Genomic DNA, 25419 nt, shown 5'->3' on the forward strand with positions numbered 1-25419 from the left:
ATGTCCCCTCCCTAGTTACGCCTTCTTGGATCAATTTTTATTTTTTTGCTGGTCAGTATATAGTTTGCTGGTCATCATTTTTCGGCATTATTTTGGAGTTTAGTTTTCTTTCTGCAGATGGTTATTGGCCGACAAGGGCTTGGGCCCCCTTATCCTTCCTGTGAGGGTGGCTTTCCTCCCTGCCAGTGTCCTGGTACCGGCTCGTCGATAACAGTTTGCTCTCCATTTTCTGCTGCTGATAACAGCCTGTTTTCCACAGCTTGATCCTCCCATTGTTTATCTTGCCTTGTCCAGAGGAAACATATCCTTATCATTCAGAATTCCTATCTAAGCCTAAAACTTGCTAAGAGAGAAAAGAATATAGTGAAAGCATATAATATATATTTATCAGAATAATTGTGAAAAGCCAATATTTACAACATGAATTCACAACACAACCATACAGATATCAACATAATACCTGTAGTCCACATGGAATTACTTTATTTTAATAGCAAGTTGTAAACATCACAAGGTATTTACATTGACAAATAGACATTTATCACTGTTTACTCACTGCATACTCTTTCTTGAAAAGAATATTTCCGAGGATGGTAAAAAGCAATTTATCACATTTTCTTTGGAATACATGATACAGCAAATGGAAATGGCATAAACGAATTATCAGTGGTAAATTTGATTTGAAATCTCTTGAGTGAGTGAAAATGACCTTTCAGCTCGTGGAAATAATATACTTTCAAAGAGCACACTTTCCTTATTATTGTAAGAAAAATCAACGTTATTTATTTGACAGTTCTACTTAGAGCACCCTGTTGCAGCAGCTGAACTTACGAATTCTTAGTGTCCTGGTTTAGGGCAAATTTGGGAGAAAACCTCCAATGGGCCCCCCACCGGGAAGCAAACCCATGTGGCCATTTTCTCCCACCCCCCAACCAGTTCGGGAAGAGATTTCTCTGAGAGAAGTGGAAAAAACCTGTTTATTTAACAGGCAAAGCACTACCCAGCACAAGAACGAACAATATCAAATTACAAAACCTCTCACCACTCTGAAGAAAAGATGACAAACTTCAGAGGGTCTCTTTCCTGTGGGTGTTCACTCTGTTATCAGTCCCTCTGGCACTGGAAAATGCCGCTGCCCAGGCTGGGCTCCTGGTAGTCCACGGGTGCAAGCTCCCAGTGCTCTCCCAAGTCCCCAGTCCAGAGCAGGTTTGATCTGTTCCAAGGAAAGGGAAAGAAAACAGTCCAGGAAGACCTCTCTGCTCTGGCTAGCTGGAAAGCCAAGGCGATCTGTCCCTAGTTGTCTGTCTGTGCTGTAGTCAAAACCCTGTCCCGGGATCTGGGGGGAGCAAGTACAGTCTCTGATAACAAACTCGGTGCTTCTTCTCCACTCACTTTTACTCAGATGAAATTTTAAGAATACAAAACCTGTGTCTGGCTTAGGTGGATGAATGGGGATACAATTTAACATCATAATCAACCCAGGACACTTAGTAACTAAAAGTACAGCAAATCTATATGGAATTCCTTCAGATTTCTACAAATTAACTTCATATTATTTGGGTCCAGTCCACAAGTATGAATCAGCCATGAAGAAATCATTGGGAAAACTTCAGTGGAAGACTGAATTTGGACCCAAACAGCAGATATATTAGCACTTCCTTTAACAAATATAGTTGTTATTGAAACAAAAACACTCTGTGAAATCTTTCTGTTACATGTTTAGGCAATTTCACTGACTAGATTTCTCATTCTCTTTTCCTGTTGAAAAATTGTTTATAAATATTTAATAAATGCAAGTAGCACAAAACTGTAGATGTGAAACATTCCTGCTAGCAGTGGAAACTTAGCCCAAAATATTAGAGCACTAAGCAGTAAGACTTAAGAACATTTAGGATGCATTTAAATACAACCAGGCAGCACCTGCTAATTCAAGTTTAGGGAAAGAAAGCAGGGCCCTAGGCTGCATATTATTTCCCTCACTCTTTAGAGAGTTACTATCTTTATTATTAAAGCGTAATGTGGTTCACCTACAGGCAGCACAGAAGTAGAAGCATCACTTCCCAATTTTTTTTTAAATATAAAAAAGCACTAAGATAAAAATACTTTCCCATGCAAAAGACTAGCATTATACTGGTTTTCTTTGGGAAAAAAATTTAAAAGGCCTTTTGTAACTTGGACAAATAATTTCATTTGTTCAGCCATCACTTATATTTTTAAATTCTCATAGCCTGATCTGTTACGGAAACAACTTAAAGCAGGGAATTTTTTCCCTTTATACTTGCATGGTAGTCAGTGCAATGTGATAACCCATGACTCTGGGGGACTGAAATGCAATTCATATTGTAATAAACAATCCCCCTACCCAAGCTGAGTGCAGGTCTGCATGTGATATAAATCTCTTTACACTCAATGGAAATGGCCTGGATATGAAATCTGTACTCACCTCTCCTAAAGGATTAGCAATATTTAAAATCTGTTTGGTTGAAAAGAATAAACTTACATTACTTCAGTTTCTGTGGATGCTTGTTGTAATATGTGTATTTAATTCGGTTGAAATTGTTGGTATTTTGTCTGTTGGTATGTTCCTGGTTTTCCCCCACTGATTGCTTTGGTAGGTTCTAGTTGTCTGTCATGTAAACCCCTCCTAGTTTTCTTGAATGTTCCTCATTAATTGCCTTAACCCTGCACCAACTCCCCATCCATCATTGTAGACCCCACCTCTCCTCCCAGATCCTTCCATGTATGTCATCCCTTTTTCAGTACTTTACTGGTTGATATGTTACCTTCTTTGTATCCCCATTGGTCCCTGAGATTGTAACCTCCTCCCCTCACCTCTCCCACCGTGAGCTCCCATTGGATCCTGGACTGTGCCCTCCCCTTGGATAAAACCTAGTGCACAGAGGTGCTCGGGGCTCTCTTCAGTCCTGAACTCTCTCAGCTGTGACCCTTGTGTTCCTCCCCTCTCCTTAATAAACCTGTTCCTGGGAACTTCTACCAAGAGAGTCTCCTCCATCCTTTTACCACCACCCATGACGACTGAGTTGGCAGAGATCGGTGTGAATCGGCACTCTGAAGGTTCTGTAGTGAGACTGACTTTTCCCTGCAGTTCCCCACTCCTGGCCACTGCCCGTGCTGGAGTGGCACCGCAGAGCTAGTCCAGAGCTCCAGTGTGGCCAAGAGCAGCGTCAGATGCTAAATGCAAAAAGCACGCAAGAACACAGAGCCTGTGTGAAACTAAGTCACACAAGCTTCTCACTCTGGCCTGAGAAAGCATAAGGAAAAATTCCAACAGTTCTGGGGAAAGGACAACAACACCTTTGCAGGTGTTGTTTGGATCCTTCTTGTTTACTTGCAAGAAACAGTCAGGGGGTGTAGTTCCAACTGTCCAATAGTAGTGATGTGTAAGTTTAATGACCAATGAGAGTTTTACCTCTCAGACCTTCTCGAACCTGTCTATAAATGAAGATCAGAGATAATAAAACTTTGCTCTCTTGGAGAATGCAGCTAAGAGAGTCAGTGTCATGCTTCTCACCATTTCTAATATAGTGTGACAAGTATCCATTTCTTTCTCTGAGTCACCTAAGTAGTTATTTGTAATGATAGCAAGATTTTCTTTAAGCTGTTGCTATATGAATGTCACACAGGAGAAGTTCTACTGCTGTTTCCTCTCTTGTAGTAATTCCAAGTACTGAGTTGTAAAAGCAGCAAACTACAGTTCATGAAGGTATGGTGGTTTTAGCTGTAGCTAAAATCATCAGAGTACTTACTCATTTCTTGTGAGATATGGATTAGGAGAAGGGCAAAACAGGCTTAAAACTTAAAAGGAATAAAGAAAGTTTATTAATAGAACTACAAGAATAAGAAACCAGAATAAAACCTCCAGAAACCTTTTCTCCTCCCACCCAACCTTTTTCTGTTCCCAACTGGCATCATAGAGACAAAACCTGGGATTAAAGGAGTACCAAGTTGTCCTTTAAAGGAGACCAGCAGTCTTTTCATCAGGCTCTGTAGGGAGAGGAGTTTTCTCTCGTCATGCCATGGAGAGTTCTCCACAAGAAACAGTTTTCTCATGGCTTTTCATTTCCATGACTGGCAGCTGCCCGGGAAAAAACTCTTCCCGTCATGCCGTCCTCCCATTTTCACATCACTCAAAGGAATTCATGGGCCATGAACTCAAGGGGTGTTTTCTAAGAATGAGTTATTCCAAGGCAAAGGTTTTCTTCATCTGTCTTTGTGATCATTTCTGGGAACAGAAGTTTTCTTCTCTCCGTTGGGGCAAAGGGTCTTCATCAGCTCTGTCTCTGTTCAAGCATCTCATGGGTTCACATCTACTCCACTATCTCCTTGGCTTCATCAATGGATACCTTTGCTCAGGTCTATAGTTTGAATACTACATTCCCCCCAACACTCTTTCATGAATGAAAGGAGTTGTTTTTCAGAACATTATTGTCCATCTCCATGAGCCTAACAAAAAAATATTTCAGATTATTAAAGCATCTCCTCATTCTCCTTCCATCTGAGGCTTGACTCTTACTGACCTTGATATTTCATGTTGTCTTTTATGTGTTGAGCTCCCACTTTCCTCTCTTGTGAGAGGGGATTAAGTCTGCAGGTCTCATCTGTGTAGTGAAAGGGTTAAATCTGGCCGAAGCCGAGCAGGCCTTCATGATGCCGGATTTCAGGTGTCTCTCTCAGCCCAGCAGCCACAGGGAAGGACCAGATGGTTTTCGGCTTGGAGCCATCTGTGCAGGCCATGGTTGGGGGCAGGGGGCGTATCGTCAAGATGTCAGCAGCCATGGCCTGGTCCCAGCCTAAGGCCAAGGGTCCCCCTGGGAAGGGTTGGAATGGGACCTGGAGGGTTTCCCGGGAGGGGCTGCAGCCTGGCCTGGCCTGGGGCTGGGGGAATTCCTGCAGTCTCCATCCCCCACCCAGGAGCTGCAGGAGGCCAAGCCCAGCCTCCCCCAAGCTGCACAGGCCATGAGGGAGTGGGCCAGCCATACCAGAGCTCCAATGCCTTTCAAGGCTGGAAACAAAGAGACAAGCAGTTCCCGGGCTTGGGTTTAAAAGGTGGTATTCACAAAGGTGATCTTACTTTTCAGTGGTCAGAAATGCTGTCAGTCTCAAAACTAGCTAGCTGTTGGCCTGATCTCAAGCAGAGAAGAAATTCCCAGCAGCCTCCCTCAGATAAATCACTTCCGTGGATATTTCCCACTTTTTTTCCTAAATGCCAAACTACAACTGAAAGCAAGGTGAGCTTTAAGGGCAGATACAAATTGAGTTTTGCACATTTCCTCATTGATTTCTTACCTAGCTACTCCAGGTTATGAATTGTTGCATGTTAAATCTCAGCAGTGTATTTACAAAATGAAATTACTGAGCATACACCTGGGGTGGATAAAACATAAATTGAAAGCTGTAATAAGTGATATTTTTCCTGTTCTGAAGTTTAATCAAATTGCTTTCTTAATCTTAAAAATACAGAGGTATCTTCTCAAAAGCTTAATGTATTAAAAAATATTAGGATAAATCAGAAGAGAGTGAGTGGATTATGTATATTTCATAGGCCCTCTCTTGTAGAACCTTATATTTTTTCCCCGGTGGAAATAAATTAGGTTTTTTCTTATTACAAAATAATTTAAAAATTGAACTGAAAAATTCTATCCATCTTTGAAAATGGTATGAGTGATTTTATAGAGAAAAGAAAATACTGTTATAGAAAGGTTCAATTGTTAAGTTAGTACACAGGTAATATTTTGCCATTTTTATCCATACCATCTTTTTGCTTTTAATATTTCCTCTCATAATATATCATTTGGTCATGTGTTCCTTGTGTATAAAAAGCAGTTGGTTTATCAATCAGAAAATTTTTGAGTTTCTGGTTGATGTTTTGGGGATGGCGTTGTACACCATCACTTGAATACAAGGGGAATATGATGTATTTAAGTTTGGTCAGTAAGAAAGATTTTTTTCCCCCCTCTTCTTTTGCCTTTTCTTTTTTGTTTCATAGTCTATTTGAGATGTTTGGTTTTCACCTTAGCAAAATTGCCTTTTTATATTACCTCTTAATGTTACTGGGTACTGATTGGTGGGGCATTGTCTGGGTTTTGCCAGTTTGTATCTTAGGACCATCAGTTGTGCAACTCGCTAAATGCCTGTGTAGTTGGCATTGCAGTAGGATCACAAGGAGAGAGCAAGAACCTTGTTTGTAATTGTTTTTCTGATTTCCTTATCTGTCCCATGCAAACATGGAGATTTTTACTAAGGACATAATTTATTGAACGCTTTTTAAAGTAGAAGAATAACAAGGTTTGTAAGAACCAATCTTTTTGGGGTTCTTTTATCATTAATAAATTTCAAGTTTTAATTTTTCACTCAGTCCTTTGGGTCCAAGGATACACTTAAGTATTGTTGAAGGAAAGTGACATAGCAGTCATTGAAATACATCCAGGTGTTCCCACTCCAGATCAAGATGCTTATATATAGTGTTCCACGTGCATTCAATAAATAGAAATCCAGCAAACTGTGATAAATACATAGACTCTGATTAGAATGAGAACAGCACTGGGCTAAATGAGAGTGTTGTTCCAAATTGATGATGCCTCACTTGTTTTCTTATTATAATTGATATTTTAGGTAATAATGAAGTTTTAAAAGGCAAGTGAAAAATATTCTTTGAGGTATCAAAGAAAATACCTGTTGAAACTTAAAGGTTTAATTTGGCTGTGTAATAAATTTCTAGGTATTATTTGAATATATGCATTTCTATATTTCTGCTACTGCTGGAATACACTCTTCCTGCTGACTACCTGAATTACACTTTCAGTATTATTCTGGAATTGTGCCACTACCAATGTGAGCTAATCCAAAAATCACAGTTATGTGGAATGGTTGTTTTTCCATTAGCAGTATGTATGTTATAAAGTCAGTTTTCAAATGTATTTAATTGCTCTTTAAATAGGCCTTGAACAAAAATTTAGCTTAAAAAATATAGCATTGTTAAGTACTGCATGAGGCAAATCAACTACTCTTTCTTATTTTGTATTAAGGCCTCTGAGATCCATCCCAGTCTTATTTCTGGGGAATGGAGAAACTTGACACAACCCCCCTCACCGTATCCATGCTTTTTGTGAATTTGATAATTCTGCACATTATTTTGTTCCAATGAAAAACATCTTGATGTATCTCACACTTAAATGTTAATACATTTAACTGTGGAAAGTAAGGAGATAATCTGAGTTGTACTGACTTGAATTTGCTGTGGCCTGAGGACTTGCAATTGGGTTGTGCTTTGGGAAGTGTTGGATAACCAGGTTAAGCCATGATATATGGTCACAGAGAGACGAGTATGGACTGCTGCAGGAGTCAGATCATGTGTCTTCTGCTACAGCTCTGCCCTTTCTCAAGGTAGATTTAATTTATTGTCCAAAGTCTTTGCTTATTTACATGCTATTCTTATAATATTAACATATTGTTAACATATTGCTTATGTCTGTAGTTACTGAAGATTAACTCAAAATGTGTTTGGAATAGAAAAAATTTAGGGCAGTTTTATGTGTGGTCTTCTAATCATATATGTATTATTTATACATATGGTGTCTCAGCATGCAAAGTCAGGTTTAAAGGAAGCGTGCTTTTCTATTTGTCTAATTTATCTAAAATTTATAGCATTAATTAGACAAAAGAAGGTTGTGATTCATGCAGCCTTTTATTTTATATGACATTAGAAAAGTACTGGGCACCCAGGAGCCATTGCTAACATTTGAGGATGAACTGCTGAGGAGCATTCTCGGAAGCTGCTTATGTGTCTGTCTAAAATGAATGTGAGCCTGATCTCCAGTAGCTGTTACATTCCAAGAATATTCAGAGCATACAGCAGTTTAATATATAATTTATGAGGATAGTGCAAAAATCTGTATAATCCTATATATTTAAGACATTTTCTGTGATTTTTTTTCTTGAGAAGAAATATTTAAACTAGAAATTAAGTTGTTCATGTCTAAGGAAAATGAAGACAACCAAAGAGGTCAGGGTAGATGGGCCTGATCCAGTGAATGACATCTCTGCCCATGGAAGGGGACTTGGAATAAGACCAGCTTTTAGGTTCCAACCCAGGATTCTCTCATTCTATGAAAACAGCTGATTTCTGCTGTTGCCATTTCACACAAGAAACTCTTGAAATATGTTTTTGTCAAAGAATCAAAGGCATAATACAAATCTTGGACTGATGAATCATTGAAATAAATGATTGCATTAAATAATTTTTTGGGAAGAAAATGAATTTAATAAAAAGCATGATGTCCTGCCTAGATTCAGTTTAGCCTATTAGAAATATGGAGAACTGCTTTCTTGAGTTTCTGAGGTGTTATTTCTTCATTATAGGGTTAATCCAAATCTTTGTGCTGGGGTTTTTTGTTATATTCAGGATCTTCGTTTTTTGGGTTTTGTTTGTTTGTTTGTTTATTTTTCATTTTGGTTGGTTTGTTTGGTTTTGGTTTTTGGTTGGTTGCGGTTTTGTTTCATTGGTTTTTTTAAGTGTTGTTCCAGACAGTAATGACATAAGTATGTCTAGAGAGTCTATTACATTATTTACTCTCCCAACTTATTGCAGAGATCCACCTCACTGTTAATGAGGGTGATTTATCTGCTCAGGATAATCACTGCATGAATAGTACTTTACACCATGGGTTACTATAGTAACACTTCTGTAGTTTCATGCTCATATCCCAATACATCTTGTTTTTCAAATGCTGTCTGTGAAAATTTTTAAATTAGCTTTATCACTTGAAAACATTTGTGAAGGACTTTTTTTACCTCAGTATTTTTTATTATGGTTGTCATGGCAACCATATATTTATCTTCCAATTTTATCTATGAAAAGATAGTGCCTGTACCTATAGCAAATGAGGGGAAAAAATAATTTACTTTTATTCCTACACATGTGGCAACCTATAACAGTGAATTGAGCATGAAGTATATAAAGGGCTTGGGCTGTGCTTTCCTCCTCTTAGGCTTTACCCTGACACACACAAAATCTTGATTGAAAAGACTGATTAAAATACATGGTACTGCTGCTTTTGCAGGCTTTGTGGTGAGATAATTATTGAAATGAGGTACTTTGAGTCAAAAGCTTGAGAAATGGGCCCAGGTGAATCTAAATGAGGTTCCACAGGCCCAAGTGCAAGGTGCTACTCCTGGGCTGGAGAAATCCCAGACTCAGAGAGCAGCCCTGAAGAGGGGCACTTAATTTTGCAGGTAGACAAGTCTCCCTTATTTTGATCAAGAAGTAAATCTTAAATGGCAGTCTCTAGTATGGCTGCCTAAGCACCCTAAAAATGTTCATATTAAAACCCTTTTCCAGAGGAAAATGAAAAAAATTACTTTTTCAAAGCAAATTCTTAAATCCTTTGTTCATCTTATCTGCTTACCAGGCAACAATGTGTGTATATACACAATCCTCCACTCAGGTGATTCAAAAATATTTAATTCTGGGATTATAATTAATTATTTGTGTTTGAGAAATAAGAGTCTCTTTATAGATACGAATTTCTTGCTCTCAGATGCATGCAGTTATGGAACTGCAATGTTGGTATTGAAATTTAGCTCATACTTTTTATATAAGAGATGTTTCAAATAATTTAATAACTGATACTTGTGTTATCAACTTCAAATGCATATTTCAAATTAAAATTACCATTACAGTGAAAGTATCAATCAGTGCCCCTTCATGGTTTAAGAACCAGTGTTACAGCCAAGGCTCATATAAAGCATCATTTACTTTCCTTGTTCTGAGTAATGACAAGGCATTTTCTTTTAATCAGCAGGTGCATATTCTAATTAAAATGAACAGAATAGCAATATTAATGACAACCGAGTATTTCTCAAACTGAGAAGTATAATAAAATATTGCAATAATTATTTCAAATGTATATCAGGGTATTAAAAACTAAGTTTTTGGATTTCTTACCCTGAGAATTAATCACTATTAGTTAATTGAATTTGTGATCTGAAAAAGCCCTATCTCTACCATCATCTACAGTCTTTAAACCAATACTGACACTCAGCTAAAATTTAACCTCTTACACCTGTCAGTGACACAAGCGTCTATTCCCTTATCTCTGCTGAGCAAAGTCGTTATTGAAACGTGATCATTTAAGTTTTGTAAGACTGTACAAATAATGTTTTTATTGAAAGGAAGCATATAGCTTAGAGAGGAAATTTTATATAAAAACTTAAATGAAGTCTAGGAAATAGAATTAGTAATACAGCTCTCTCTGTAAGACAAGGTAAAAGTTGTTTACTACAAAGCTGTTACAGGTATATATTGTTTTTTAATGGGCTCTGAAATAAGTATTTGCTTCTTTGGAAAATAAATTCAAAATAGAATAATACAGAAAGCATAATAATTCAGGACAAATCATTCACGGACAGATCTAGAATCAGTAGAAATTCAAACTCTGCTGTGATGTCACTCAAGGAGCAGACACATCAATCTTTGTTAATTGGATGAGCTTGCAGATGTTCCTGAAACCTCTACAGTGGGACTTCACTAATGGTTAATTTTGTGTAAACCTCACCCCAGTTTGGGTGCTGAGAGTAAATGCTCAAGTATTGGAATTAGTTTTGAGAAATGGATTAGCACTGTTTATAAACAAACCAGGTACTCTAAGATACCCTTCTAATTTATGATCTTTCAAGAATATGTACTGTTTTCTGGTAATGAGATACATATATTGAAAAAGCTGCCTGTGCCATATCTAATAGGTAAGAGAGGTTTAAAGAAAATGGAAATAATCTAGGTCTCACTTCTGCCTGATGCTCTCCTGTTTATTCATAAAACAGGGCCTTTAATTGTATTCCTGCAACAGGGAGGTGTGCTGGCATCTATGATCCAACTCAAGGATCTTGGGGAAGTCATGGTGATAACTTTAATGGAACTACATTGGAGGGTGTGTTATCAGGATGCTAATATCTGATATTGCAGGGTTATCAGAATGCTAGTATCTGTTGCTCTTCTGATTTAACAGCACTCAGGAAAACACACAAACACTTCAACTGTACTGTTTTCTTTGCAAGTTGAAGCTTCTGCTTTATTTTGGAAGAATAATAAGCAAAGAAAAAAATGTGTTGATTATTTTCTGACTTTGCTGAGCAAAGGCTCAGGCTTTTTGCTTCTCTGAGTTTGGGATTTGATGATTCTTTCCTTCTTCCCTTTGTATTCTAACACTTAGGTAAAACTGGGGCCACTCTGATGTTCCCAGGTTACAGCAGAATCCATTCCATTCAATGTAAATCAGTCAGAACCAAGAGGTCACTCGCAGATAATTCTGGAATCCCCAACTCCTCTAAACTTGAACCACTCATCTGATTCATTGCAGGAAAAGAATACAAAAGAGTATGGTTTACCATGAGCTAGTTCATGCCAGAACTAGAAGATGTAACTTTGGTTTGTCTGAATTATTTCGCGAGTATTGGTTTTGTGGGTAATGGGTTTAAAGCCTGTTACACTGCTCTGTTACAGGTGGCTTTTTAGGCCAGTTTATCACCAACATTTCTCTCATGAGTGGGGGCTACTGAAATCAGAACATCTGTACAGGCTGCATGAACTCCCAGAGTTCAAGTGAGCAAAGATTTAATGTTTTGATCCTGCTGAAAATACTATTCTATCATGTGTGACTCTCATTATATTTCAGTAAATGACTTCTAATCATGTGTTCTAATACACATTCACTTTTGATATTCTGAGGGAAAAACAAATCACTTTTTCATAAGGAGAATGTAAAAGGTTAAAGTGCAGCATAATTAGCATTTGTATGGCAAACCTTTCTCACAGGGATTTGTCATACCAAATATTTAACTAAATTGAGGTGAAATGGTGTTATTAATGCAATCTGGTTTTGTTAGAATAATTAAATTGCTTCCAAAATATTTTCCTGGACTTTCTTTCCATATCAAGTACAGGTTTATTTGGGAACCCTTCAGCCAAGAGTGGGTTCAGTTTCTAGAGGTCACTAATGAACACTGGTCTATGTATCCTACTTGATACATACTTGACAGCTTGATAAAATAACTTACAATGTGTACGTGCTCTGCGAATGACAATTACTGAGAAATGTTTTGTTTAAAGGAAAAAAAAAAAAAAGGATAACAGAGGAAAACTAACTCTGCTTTCCTAAATAGTAAATACAAGTGTCAAGTCTTCTCTGACTTCATCTTGAGAGACTGTTGAACAAGTGGCTGTTTGCTGGCTCCGCAAGAAAAATTAATTTCCATGTAAGCCCTTGCAGCTCCCAGGCTGTACCACGTCTTTTACTGGGCAGGTGACCTCGTGAAATCTGAAGCTGTGTGTGAACTGCTGGCATTGCATCAGCCCTGCTGCTGCAGTAGTGGTTCCTGCTCTTTAGCAGCAGCACTACACCCACCCCTACTGCCCAAAGGAGAGTTTGAGAAAGTCTCTTCTCAAGGGTTTCAAGCCACTATTCATTAATGTGAGTGCTTACCCCAGGTGCACTTCAGCTGCCTTGCCAGGCCCTCACAGCACCTGATTTCCTGCCCTTTATGATGTGACAGGTTCTTATGAGGAATATGACAAAATACACATTCAGGTTACCCTCTTTGCTTATCTGTTTCCTGACTCTCTCTTGGAGCACCTCTTGGAATGGCTCTCTGGCTGGGCATCTGGAGAGCAGGTTGGGAGATATTCCAGTGTCAGAGGGAAGCACTAGTTTGTACAGTGTGGCTATAATTGATGCCACACTATCATCTGAAAGAGAATGCCAAGTGATTTAGAAAGATGACTTTACTGTAGAAAAATCGAGATGTACTCTTCAATATAAAGCAAAAACCTTTTGTTCATGTGAAAATGGCATTCAGCAATAGACTGAAGTATATTTTGTGGGTCCAAAAACTGCTATAGAAAAATAAGAAAAATCTCAATATCACCTGAGTATTTCTCAATCAAATTCATACAGTAATCTCTCTGGTTATTTCCAAAGACAAGGCCATAAATTTGTCTTTGCATGCCAGAATATTGAGATGTGAGATGTCTTTGGGCTTTGGATAATTTAAACATTAAATGCATGTACAACAGAAAAAAGAAATGGTGCCTTGACTTGACTGAAAACCCAAAAATGTGTCATGCTTTGTTGCCGCTGATTTGTTTAGTTTTATTAAGTTCAGAGTTGGTTTACCCCAGTTGCTCCCCTGTTACCCAGAATGGTTGGTCCCCAGTTGCCCATCATTGTAAACCCTTCCCTCTTTTCCAGATTGTTCCCCATCCATCACCCCAATCCTGCCCCCGAGCCCTATCAATCTATGTAAACCCCACCTTTTGTTCCAGTTCTTTCCCTGCCTATCATCCTTTCCTCGACGCCCTATTGATTGTACAGTTGCTTTCCCTCCCCCGAGTCCCTGCCATTGGCCCTGTGTATTGTATTCCCCACCCACAACTCCTCCCTTGCTGCCGTCCTATTGGTTGTTCTATGAGCCACCCACAAACTTTAAAACCTGGCGCACAGAGGTGCCCAGGGTCTCGGCTCAGACCTCTTCCCTGCAGTCCCAGCCCTGTCACTCGTCATCGCTCCCTTGCCCTTGTAATAAACTTGTTCCTGGGAAGTTGGAAGAGACTGAGTCCTCTCTCTCCTTTCACCACGACCTACGACCACTGGGATTTACAGAGCCTGAGTGCACGAAGCTCTGGAGGTTCCGTGTTGAGGCAAGTCATACTCACACGGTTCCCCACTGCTGGTGCTGCCAGCGGCCAGAGAGTACAGGGCTAGCCAGAGCATTGAGGGCTGTGAGGACCGGGCAGCGTCAATGCTTTGTTGTGGTTCCTGCCTATAATGGCTGTGCCAGTGACAGCTTGATCTCCAACCACAGATCTCCCTTCCCCTTCCCCTTCCCTGACACAAGGCCATTAAATCACCCCTGATTTGGCTGGCATCTGGAGGGGGTTACAGCTGCCCATTAAGGATTGTCTGCAATTATACTGTATTAAATTTAGTGGGAAGGGGCACTCTTGGTCTGTGTTACAGCAATGTATTCAGCCTGAAGAAAGAGATTAATTTGTTTGGTGATGCAACAGATAAAGTTTACATGTACTGATTTTCAGATAAAACTTAGGGCCATTATTCAGGCTTCAGGTGTTAGATGCAAGTTTAATTGAATTTGGGTGCATTTAGCTTGTTGGAGATGAACACAAAACCTTCCCAGGGAATTTGATGCTGTCAAATTATCACAATACTAACTTTTGCTGAGACATGAGATATGAGGAAAAATATCTCATGTATGGAAAACTGAGCTCTGTGTTCAGTGTTCTGTGAAGAGCTGATGTATAGTATCAGCTAGTGGAACTCCAAAGGTAAGCAAAGAAGGAAAGCACATTTTAAAATATTGTGTTGGCTATCTGGAATCAGTATGGTTCATTCTATCATTCCTTTACTTTTTAAAAAAGTTATGACCTGCTGCTTTAGCAGATGGAGTTGGTGAAAATACAACTGCTTCCATGTTTGTGTTTATGACTGTTTTGCATCAGAAAATTACTTCCCTGAAAAACCGTATGTTGGTCAACTGTGAGAGAAACTATTATATAAATCTTGAAATATTTTGTTTATAAACCAAAATATTCATAGACAGTGATTAAAACTAGACAAAAAGCCAAACTCTGATGAGCATGGAAAATTCTGCACTCAGCACTTACTGGCAATTTAAGAGTGAACAAATGCACATCCGAAAACGGTGGGCCCTTGTCTGTCTGTCTGCAATAGAAGTATTTTTCAAATTGGTATATAAGTCCTAAATGAGCATATTTTCAGTACCTTTGCTTGTGGTCAGAAGAGAAAATAATAAAGGATCTGCTCCAAGTAGTATGATTCAGAAGCAGAGAGGCATTGCAGGAGGGTAAATCCAGTAAAATGGTAAAAGAAATAGCTTTTTTTTCCCCTTTATCTGTTTTTCTGCAGGTTTTTTTTCCTTTCCAAGTTTGTTGTCTCATTTTTCACATGCTTTTTGCTACAGCAGGGAAGAGAGCAGCGAGGCAGCTGTGGAGTTACTTCACCATCTGTTTCTCAGCTCTTTGTTCAAAATTGCTGATCAAAAACTCTGAACCCATGTTGTCTTCCTTCACAGTTGAGGTTATTGGGGCTTTTCCTGTTGTGTCAGTATTGTTTTACTTCTAATATGTTTGCCATTTTGGTCAGTGAATTATTCCTCAATAGAAACAGCAATTTGTCAGCACAAACTGCATAAGAAAGAGCAAGAGTTGCTTGAAGTCTGAGTAAAAATCAAGTTTATGTGTATTTAAGTTTCTACTAAGGTCAGTTATATTTTACGTTCAGTGGAAGAAAGATCTTGGACTTGTTTAGTACATTATCTGTAATTAACCAGTCTGACCAATCAAAAAATTATGATAGACTTGCTGACAAATAGAAATTGTAAAACTTCATCTTTTAATATAATATATGAACTTTGGCTTTGTTTTTGCTTTACATTTTTAGATATTTGTTTAGAACTTCTTTAATATCTTCAGGCTTTTACTTTTTACAGCTTAGAATAATCCTTTGTGTGTAACAGAAAATGAGAGTCAAATTATTGTTTGGTCTATGGAAAAAATATGCCTGATAAAATCAAGACTTTCTCATCTGGCCTTAGTTCAACACAGAAAATCGGGATTTGCTGATTCCAGCCCACAGCTCATTTTTTATTCAGCTCCAAGTAAGATGTATTCCATGGATTGATTTCCATCTTTCCTAACAATTGTGCTGGTGCTGTGAAACATAGGCTTAAAATTTGTGCTAAAGGTACTTTAAGAATTTGTTGGGTTGCACAAGGCTGTCCATAAAGGAATGCCTGAGCACCGGGAGCTGATTGGGCAGCTCAAAGCATAGAGATTAAAGTCAACAGAATTGGAATTAGACAAAAAAGGAATCCATTGTTGGATAGTCTGAAGCCAAATGAAAGTGTTCAAAGGCACAGGTGATGAGAAACTGTAGAGATTCTTTCCCTGTTCCTGTGGATTTGGTATGGGAAGACTATGGAAAAAAATTTGCAGTAATCTGTTGCAGAGGTTTGGTGCCTTTGTAACACTGATCATCCAAACAAGGCAAGAATGGTAGCAGGCACTTTGAAAGGGTTAGAGAGATCCTTTTGTGCAATACTCATGATTTAAAAATATATATCCGTTTTTTCAGTAAGATGATTTCTGCTTACAAACCTGCATTGAATAAGGAAGGATGAAATGTAGGAGATACACGTGTTCCGTCCTGCTTTGTTTTCACTTGAGTCTGTTAGTTATATTTACTGTATTACCCTGTGTCTTGAGAATCAAGGCATAAATTGAGCTGACTATATTATCCTTTCCCTGTGAAAGGAGATGCAAAATAAATGCCGGTATCATTGGCGGAGCAAGAGATATTAGAGATGAAAAGCTGGCACCTTTTATACAGTGCTGAATGCCATGGAAATAATCAGTTTCCTGATAAAGAAAGGAAATTAAACACACAACCTATTCAATGTGATGGACCTTCCTTAAAATCACAGGTTCTGCATACGTTGGAGATATTTAGTAAAATAAAGTAGCAAACAAGTAGCACAGAAGTCTAAAGGCTACTGAGGGTGTACAAGTTTAATTTTGGGTGAGAAGAAGGATCTCAGGCAGACAGATAAAATTATGTATTTTGCCTTGAACTATTTAATTCCATCCTGTGGTGGTAAGTGGAGTCTGCTTTGCTGTTATTAGCATATGCCAGTTATTTCATTAACTGACCTTGCTAAATGCCTGGAGACATCCTGTGACACTTAAGTCAAACATAGCAAACCTCTCTTCTGGCTGTACAAAACAGGTGTAGTTAAGAAAGATATTTGCACGCTATAATTGTTGGACAGTATTGGAGCAAAGCCTTTGAAAACACAGACCCTACTGGTTATTGGTCTGGAGATGTAAATGGCAGCTCTGAAGCTGAAGGACTGAGTAGATTTATGAAAAAAAATGAGGGAAAAAATAAATGTAATTGGTTTTATAGTCTTCTGCATATATAATATTCAGCTTTGTTTAATACTAATATTTTTCAGCTGCCCTTTGTGGATTTGATGGATTATGCATTTAAATCAACTTTAAAAATCTAAGCTTTTATTTGCTATTCAGCTGTTTAGATTAAAGTCCAGAAAGAGCATGAGGGTCATATCCAGACTGTGTTGTTTCAGCCTTCCATCATTCCAAGGCAGCTTAAATATGTGTGGTTTACCCAAAAACCAGCTAATTGACATCTTTGCATTGTTAACAGGTTGGGTTTGCAGAATAGTAGCAGAACAGAATCAGAGTGCACACACACTTACTGACCATGCACTCACTGCAGAGGAGCTCTAATGAGATTTATTTTATTTTTTCCCCCTTTTGGTGAATTTTTATTATGCTCTGAAAGAGTAGAAATGACCATATGGAATTAGTAGAAGTCCCTAGAGCCTACAGAAAACTATTTGAAAACTAACTAGTTTATCTTCCTTGCATATTGCCTTTCTGTACACAGAATTTTCAGGAATGGGATGGCAAAGGTAGTACTTACATAGGGGAAATGTTGAAGAAAAACTGTGTCAGAGAGGGAACAGGAAATGCACACACACAGAACAGCAAAATGTTATCGCCATAATAGTGTGTTCTCACCTCAGCTGTTTAACACAAGAGGCAATCCTTGGGAAGACAGATGAATGTATCACTTTTGATATTGAAATTGTTATTTCTTCCTTATGGTCACAAGAATGATTACATTCAGCAAAACACTAATGGGCTTCAAAAGAGAATATAATAAAACTGGAAGTTAGAAATTTGGGCTGGTTTAGGATGAATTATAACATTTTCTCCATTTCTTCAATTTGGATCAGTTGGAAAGGAGTTAGATTTTAACTGGAGTCAATCCTCACTTCTTGCTCAAGATTCCTTAGTTAATTCATTTGGGTAAGTTTACACCAATAAAAAGAATACAAAACATTATTTGCACCTTAAATCTGAAGCCATGAAGGGTCAGGCAGTTGGAACTGGGTGATTGTTGTATGTCCCTTCCAGTTGAACTATTCCACTCCCTCTCTTTAAATATCAGAAGAGATGTAGGTGTTGAATATGGACCCTGTGGCCTCCTCTATAAGTGCTTCTCCCAAAATTAGTAATCTTTGATGTGTGATTGAACTACAGCTCAAATCGAAGACTACACTACTTGGAATACACAGATTTTCTTCGAAAAACCCCAAAGCAAAAGAATTTGCTGCAAGAAGATCATTGTTCTGGGAATACAACTGTCTTGATGGGACATTTGCAGTTGGGTTCTTTTCCCCCTTGGACTGAAGATTGATGAGAGAGAGGCAGTTTTCTCTTGTTTGGACTTGGTTGTTTATTCTTCATTTATCTACATTACATGTATACAAGGTACAAGGAGCTACGTGCACTAAGATAAAAAGGTGCAAAATAACTAACAAAGAATTTTTTCAAGGTCTTTTATATGTCTATTTAACCAATTAACAAATGCCAAGTAAATTATTTTTCTTAGTGACCCAATGACCCAGCACCTGTGTGCTGCACTGTGGCATTCTCTATCTATCTCTCAATCACATACTACTACCCAAAAACCTCTAGAAGAAGATGAAGAAAGAAGAAGAAAAAGGAAAAGAGACAACTTTCCTCCATCTTGCCTCTTATTTTCTAAACTTGCTTAAAACTTTAACTTTCTCACCCAGTGACTTAAGAAAACTCCCTAACTTACACACTCACACTCTTAGTTTCTCTATTTAACAGTTGTCTCCATGGTGTTATGTGAAATTCAGTGCTTTCTTGGATGTCAGAGCCAGGTATCAGAGAATAGGGCACACACTCTGTGCCTCTGACTCCAACATACAACCTTCCTAGTATGGCATTCTTCACAAGGTTAATTTATATGTCTGTATTCCTATTTTAAGGGAATAGCTCATTTTGAAATAGCCTTGAAGAAGCTGGGTGGGTGATATGAAAAACAAAGTAATGACATTTATTCTCATTGTTAATCTTTAAGAATTTTACTTGGGATAAATTCCTCTTAAAAATTTCATGTAGAAAACTTCACCCAATAGAGTTGTTGGGTAGGATGTGGAATAATGTTTTCCTCCATTTTGCTTTCTTTGACTTCTTGCCTTTGCAAAAAGAAGAAATGTCACAAAAGAAAGAAAACAAAAAAAAAACCCCAAAAAACCAACAACAAAAAACTTGCAGAAAATGTCATGTTTAGCTTCAAATTGTTACTTTAAAAAATATATATAAATTAACATTAAATAATGGCAGAGCCTATTTAATTCTTCTGAACTCCTAGAGAATTCTCTAAGAAAAAAATTATATTTCATGCTACATTTCCCTAAACAAGGATAATGTCTGTGTCTCAAAGTTTACAGCCTTTTTGCTGCTTGTGCCTTGCAGTTCAAAGTGAATCTCCTTGTTCACATTTGCACATTTCTTCTGACAAATATGCTTTTTGTGATTGAATTTTTGAGCATTTCTTAAGTAATTTCTATGTCAGGCCACCTCTTAATTCACTGCCAAAGTAGTTAATTTTCCCTTGCATAATTGTTTCCTACATATTTTCTGCCCTTTCCCCCTATGGTTGGCTGCTTATCTGCTGTGACTGAATCTTGTATTGTTTCTCAGCAATCCTCAGTTCTCTCCCAGGCTCCCCATTCTTCAAGAAAGCTTGGATTATGCCAACTGAATAGAATTATGTAAACTTTGGTCATGCTCTTCCTTTCATGTCACTGTTTTTATTCTTGTCCCCTGATCCTTTTATGGATTGCTTTTATGAGATCTATTTCAAAAAAACCCCAATACCTTTTCTGTTGTGGTCCACAACTGCAGGATCAGGTCCCAGGGTATTATTTTCTGGGGACCCGCATGGAACACCAATGAGTCGGGCCTCTGTTCATGAAACCATTTATTCAGCATGGGAACAACTCAGATCCAGAACAGAGAGCCCTGAACAGGACAGGGGTTTTGAGGGACAAAACCCTTGAGGGTCTCCACCTTTGAGGGTGGAGTTCAGGGTTAGAGACCACTAGAAACACAACAAGAGAGAAACCCCCAGGGACTCAAACCAAATCAGAACTCCTGGGCCGCCCTTCACAAGGGGTTTGGTGTGGGACAACTTCATCCAGGGCTCACATGCCCATCCCCCAACACAGGGGGTCAAAATTCACACACATGGCTTACAGCCATGCCTCTCACTTTAACAATGCTTATCTGAAACTAACTCTTTGCCTCCCTGAGGCACCTCACAACACTTTTCTGGTTTTTTTTTTTTTTTTTTGTCTCCAACAGTAAACCTTATGTGGTTTCCTGATACATTGTCTAAGGCAGGATAATTTGAATACAATAAAACTTGAACTACTTGTTGCATTCTCCTGCCATCTCCCATCATCTGCAATGTTACTTTGCTACTTCTTCACTTCTCACTTTGTTCCCTGAAATCTGCCTGTATTCACATATCTACATTGTAAAGATACCTTCTACGTTCAGATCCTACCTTTTTGTACATAGCCTTTCAAAATGAAATATTTGTTTATACCTACACTGCTAAATATTTCTGTGCAAGTCATGGTTTCCTTTCTTTTCAACCTGTAACCACATGTCGTGGTTTTAAACCAGTAACTAAAGAAATTACTTATTTCTTGTTGTGAGATATGGATTAAAACAAGAGCAAAACAGGCTTAAAACTTAAAAGGAATAAAGACAGTTTATTAACAAACTACAAGAATAAGAACACTAGAGTAAATTTCCAGAAAACCCCTTCTTTTACATTTTTGACCATTTCTTTGTACACATGACATGATAACATAGAGACAAATAACTTTAGAACTTTGGTGGCTAAAAACAGTCTTAATTTTTGTTAGAGTCTTTTTATCAGTCTTTATAGAGAAACAGAAGTCTCTTTCTGCCAATCTATGGAGTTCTTCACGAGAAAACTATTTTTGTCATAGTTTTCTATTTCTCTAATGCCAGCTGCCCGGAAATCTGTCATTAGATCTTCTCCTCCCATCTCACATCTCTCCGAGGTGTGCATGGGTCAATAAAGTCTAGGGATTTCATTTTTAAGGATGAGTTATTCAAAGGCAGAAGTCCTCTTCATCTGTTTCTGTGAGCTCTCCCGGAAAACAGTTTCTCTTTGCCCCCCAAGGCTTCAAAATCTTCACTCTACTTAATTCCAGCAACTCACAGTATGCCAAACTCTTTCTCTTTTGCTCAAAACTTACACTTTGAATACTCTATTCCTCCCAATACTCTTATCATGAATTAAAGGAGTCTTTTATATGATTATTGTCCATCTCCATAGCTTTAACAAAAAGATATTTCAGCTATTAAGCATCTTCTTATTCTCTCTCTCTTATTTAAAACTTAACTCTTTTCCTCACTGTTGCATTGGTGGTTCTATGATGTCTTCTCTATGTTAATTGTCTCTCTCTCTCTCTGTCGTTCTGAGAGAAGGAGTAATCTGTATGTTTACTCAAGGTAGTAAAAGAATTAGAGGCTTAAAAAGCTACAAGAGTTCATAGTATCAGGTTTCAGTCTAGCAGTAACAACTAAAAACCAAGCTCGCTGACCAACGCTGCTTCTCCCCGCCCCCCCTCCACCCCGCGGCCTTGTCGGCCTGGAGGGAGGGGGAGAGGCCAGAACAGAGCTTTGTTACCTTGCCAAGAGCCGGAAGCAAAAGAGAGCGAGAGAACACTGTCTGTACTTCTTAAGGGGGTGTTTACAAGTTGAATTCACTTTCTAATGGTCAGATCTGCTGTCAATTCTTGGAAATGACTGATAATTGGTCAGGAGGAAGAACTCCCATCAGCCATCAGCACCTTCAACTTCCCCTCTTTCCTCAGCTGTCTTAAAGGTAAAGCTACCCCATGACACCACATCTCTGATAATCAGGTTTTATATTCTGCAAATGATAAATATTAATAATAAATAAATAAATCATCTTCCTGGTTTGTCATCCTACCATGTCTCCTCTTCTCTGTCTATAGGTTACTCTGTGTGGTTATGTAATGTACCAGTTGTGGGTGGGGAGACAAAAAACTCCACAACTCGTGAACCAGATGCTCATGAGACAAAATAACCTCGTTTATTATGCAGAGCTCACTTTTATACATGATTCAAAACTCCCAGGCTTAGATAACTATTGTCTGGGCGCTCTCTCCACCTAGATCACTAGGCCAGTGATGTGCTTACATCTCAGCTTGAACAGGCATGGCTGAGGGTCTCCTGTAACTTATCCAGGGGTGTGTTTGGACATGAACCAGGCTAGCCAAATTGGATTTTGTGTTATGCTCAGATTTACTTTGTCTAGTCCAGGTCAGCTGTACTGTGACAATACAGTGACATAGTTACTTCCTCCATGCCAGGTTTTTCATCCAATGTTATCCCTCAGCACAGACCTGCAGCTCTTTCTTTGTGCCTCCACATGTTGGATGGCATGAAGAATGCACTTGCTGAACTCAATCACAGAGTTGTTGCTGATGATCTCAGCACAGCACTTTGGATCCAAAAGGACCTTCTGAATTTTGTTTGGAATCTGAGGCAAAATTTAAAGTAAACCTGTCCCTATGTGTAATATTCTCTTGACATTATTTGTTGTTAGCCCTTTTTTTTTGAAGTTACATAGCAAATAAACTTCAATTTGCCAAATGTCACTTCTGTCCATTGTGATTGAACTCTGGCAAATATTTGTTTAATTTGCAGCTTTGCTTCTACCAGAGATTGATGGAACCTTTCTTGTGCAGAGCTAAAACCTCTGGAATGCTCATATATACTCAGGCAAGTTACAGGTTGTCAGCTGAGGCATGTTAATCTACCCCATATGCATACTACCTGCTCAGTGCTAAGACAAAATAAGTTTAATTCTCTGAAAGCATCAGGAAAAGGCTGTGGTAATGAATCTGAGCATTTTCAGCACCAGCAGCTAAGCCTCTTATCAGCTTTGAAGGTAACCCTGCTTTGAGAAGAGACTGCACCAGCACATCTCCAAGCCAGGAGTGGCGAACTTGCTGTTTGCCTTCCTTTCTCCCCATGGTTTTAGAACTCAACAGTCCCATGGCCTTTTTGGCAGCATCTTCTCCAGGCCAACAATATCAAATGTGTCCTGACACTTGGCTGTAATCAGACAAGTAATCTCAAAGGGGTATTTTATAGCCAAAACTCCAACTGCATCTGTCACTATTTTATATATATAGTAGTGCTTTTGGCTGTGGATTAGGTGATATATCTGGAAAATATAAACTTCATCTAAGCTCAAATATTTCTATTAATATTTTATTTGTTTAAAATGGTTTGTATCTCAACATTTTTAAGCTCACCATTCACATCTGAGTCCTTCAATATATTGAGTACTAGAAAGAATCCCTCTGGAGTAGTGCTTGTTGGTTCTTTTAGCATTTGTTCATGAAGACAGTCCCCTGATTCAATTAATTCATATTAATGGAGCACAAAAATGTGGATTACACTTAGATTACAATTAGAAAATCCTCACCTTGCATAGCACTCTTTGACAGTGATGGGTATGTTATTATCAGACAATTTCAGTATCATACTGGAGATATTGCAGCAACTGGCAGCTCCTGTTGCAGCAAGTTGTTACCAGAGTACTGCTTTTCTATGTGTCTGTATTCAAATATATCATACTTTGAAGACCAAACTATTACTGCCCCTGAGCAAAAATCTATGTATGATTAGCCTGTGCTAATAAAACCTTACTTATCATAAAACCACACCTTGAAGGATGAAGCAGAGGTTACTGAATTGCACAAATACAGAATGAAAACATAGGTCTTGAAAGTACAAACACAGCATGACACTGCAGGTATCAGAGGTATAAATAACTCATCAGTGGTCATTAAATTAGTGTGACCTTGCAAGATGTTAAAATCAGTTTAAGGGATAACAGAGACAACATTAAAATACAGAACTATATACAGTAAATTTACACATAATATAGAATTGTGAACCCATGACAAGAGAGGCAGTAGATGCTGTGTTAAAAATAATGCTAAAACTGACCCCATGCACACCCAAGAGCAAGGTGGAATAGATTATGAACATCATATTCCTGACAAAGGACATGGGATGCTGATAAATTGTTGTCCCTCTTTCTCCTTGCAGTAAGCCAACTCCATCAGATGTGAACTTAGGAGAGTACAGAAAGGAAAGCAAGGAAAGAAAACTGTAGAAACCTAGAGCAAGCAGAAAAATATCAGAGAAAAAGATATATATTAGTTTTTAAATGCTAAGTTTAACTGTCTTCATTGGAAACAAGTTGTAGGACTAATAATAATCATCAGTTCACCTAATAAGACTTTAATTAGACTACGAATAGATTCCTACCTTCACTTAGAAGCACATTCCTTTAGCTTATGTAAATTACATGGATTGTTTGGTATGATACCACATGCCCCTGAGGCTTGGATGTTAAATTTGGAAGCACCAGTGCATGATAAATATGTCAGTTGTCACAGTGGTTCTTTAGCCCAAGTTCTGTAAAAGTTTTCAGACAATTCTTTCCAACAGCATCTCTGAGAGCTGGCTGTATTTCATAGTAATTTTCCCCAGGGTGAACAAAGGAAGAAGTGAAGAATTTCTTTTCAGTCTTTTGTACTGAAGGATGGGATCTTGTTATGGCAATCTCTCACTGGGGAGAGCATGAGTCTGCTAAAGTTCTCATTAAAGCAAGGTGACAAGTTTGGTTATGATGCTGCACCCCCAGGAGAATTTATTCAAGTGGGCTGGATTAGTCCACTTGATAAACAGATATGACTGGGTTTTCAACTGGATTGCATTCACAATAAATAAACTAATTCCTGTTAGACTCCTGTAGTGGCAGATACCATTTTGACAAGCTTAGTGCTAGTAAATAAGAAGCTATAGAAAGATCCATACAAATTACAGTTACTGACAGACAACTGGCATTTAGGATTTTGGCCTAAAATATTATTTAAGAATGATGTTCTAATCAGAAATGAGAAGTGCTGAATTAGGATTAGCTGAAATCCTTCCCACAGTGATTACCCCGACATTCAAGTGGATGCTGCCTGATGTAGGATTCTGTGCTGGGTAAAGGTAGACAAGAAGTTTGTTGATAATTAAAGGTCTGCCTACAAGGTGCAAAATCCAGGCTACTCCTTCAGTCAAGTGATGCATTTTGTATCTGGTAGGGGTCTGGCTTTTAAATAGTAGAAACTCTAGCTTTACCTGGCTTCTAAGGCAGTGTGATTTAGGTAACTTCCTAAGTAACTATTTTAAAAGAGGATGAATCACTGCACAATGATTTATTTATTATCTCTTCTAACCCTGCTTAACACAGGGCACGCTTCAAACTTGGCAGTTTTCTCAGCCCCTCATCTGTGAGTCTTTAAGCATCTCCAAACACAGTCATTTCA

At 38.3% G+C, this 25419-nt stretch overlaps 1 long non-coding RNA gene across 1 annotated transcript in view; it reads right to left on the reverse strand.

The window, feature by feature from the left end:
• Positions 1-40: 40 nt before the first annotated feature.
• Positions 41-25419, reverse strand: part of LOC117244799 — a 72782-nt gene continuing 47403 nt past the window's right edge. Inside the window, exon 2 of the long non-coding RNA XR_004498563.1 lies at positions 41-343. This is a non-coding gene — a long non-coding RNA (uncharacterized LOC117244799). The remainder of the gene's footprint in view (positions 344-25419) is intronic.

This window comes from Parus major, chromosome 8 (assembly GCF_001522545.3).
Source record: "Parus major isolate Abel chromosome 8, Parus_major1.1, whole genome shotgun sequence".
NCBI classification, from domain to species: domain Eukaryota; kingdom Metazoa; phylum Chordata; class Aves; order Passeriformes; family Paridae; genus Parus; species Parus major.